Here is a 1249-nt window from a genome sequence, read left to right on the forward strand (position 1 = left end):
TTAATTTGGAAAAGGAAATGACAATCAGATTTGAAGACGTGATTAATATAGAAATACCAAGATGGATGATAAATCCTTTTTTGACTAGCACTGAAGAGGTGCAAATGGATTTGCAAGATGAATTTATTGGTATTTTTTATCATATTATTTTTTAACTATCAAAGTAATAATACAAATGAGCGAAAATGATTATCATAATCTTAAGCTGTTGATGATCGAGAAGACGTTGCCCCTCAGGATCGCAATGGATATTCTTTGGAACAACCATTGCTTCTCCCGAGGCTCTCTCCGTCTTCTCGAGATCAGATTATTTTTTATAGAAATTAAATATAATTATTCTTACAAGATTTTGTTTTAAAGCCAGGATTTGTCTACCTTTTGGCGGAAAAAGAAATTTAAAGACAAATTTCCAAAGATTTGGGAACAAATAATTAAAATTTTATTATGTTTTCCAACAACATATCTTGTGGAATCAGGATTCAGCGTAATAAACAGAATATTGAGCAATAAACGTAACAAGCTTGATATTTGCTCGCGAAGAGATGTCAGATTATTTTTAACACGCTTGGACCCTGATATTCAGGAACTAATTAAAATGCAGGGATCATTTTTTTAATTTAAATATATGTACAATATAATTAATAGAGAATTAATGTCGTGAACTTGAGGGTTAGTCCGACGACGAAGCACTGCGGATAGAGAGGCAGTTCCCGCGAAGAATTGCAACCGAGATGCGCTGGAAAAGCCAGCTCGTCTCCCTCCGGTCATTTGTATTCTGTGAGATTCTTCCTCCCACAACCCGTAACAGATTTTCTACCTTCTTTCCAACCACACCGGAGGTCTCAAAGGCTAGGGGGACAAACTCAACGACGTTCGGAAGCACAGCGTACTTCGTCAACTTCCTTTCTTCTGCCAGCGCACATGCGTAGCCTGGTGTACTGGCTGTTCCTGTGAGCACAGTATCTGAAAAGGAGTCGACGCAAGTTACATCCCAAACAAGAGACCTTCCTCCTCTAAAGGGGAATATAGTCATCCCGTCAGGACGCTTTCCGTCACTGCGGCAGAGCCCAATAGGTTCAAGGGTCGATGGGAATCCCGCAGAGTCCAAAGCCCTTTTCACCACTTCATTGAGGAGGACGTGGCGGGGAAATCGGCCAGCACTCCTCCTACAGGACAATGCACCCGGATTAAAAACGGTCAAAAATCCGTCGCGATATTCCGTGAAAGATTTGAACAACATTGCCATAAA

This window comes from Octopus sinensis, unplaced genomic scaffold (genome assembly GCF_006345805.1).
Source record: "Octopus sinensis unplaced genomic scaffold, ASM634580v1 Contig18910, whole genome shotgun sequence".
NCBI classification, from domain to species: domain Eukaryota; kingdom Metazoa; phylum Mollusca; class Cephalopoda; order Octopoda; family Octopodidae; genus Octopus; species Octopus sinensis.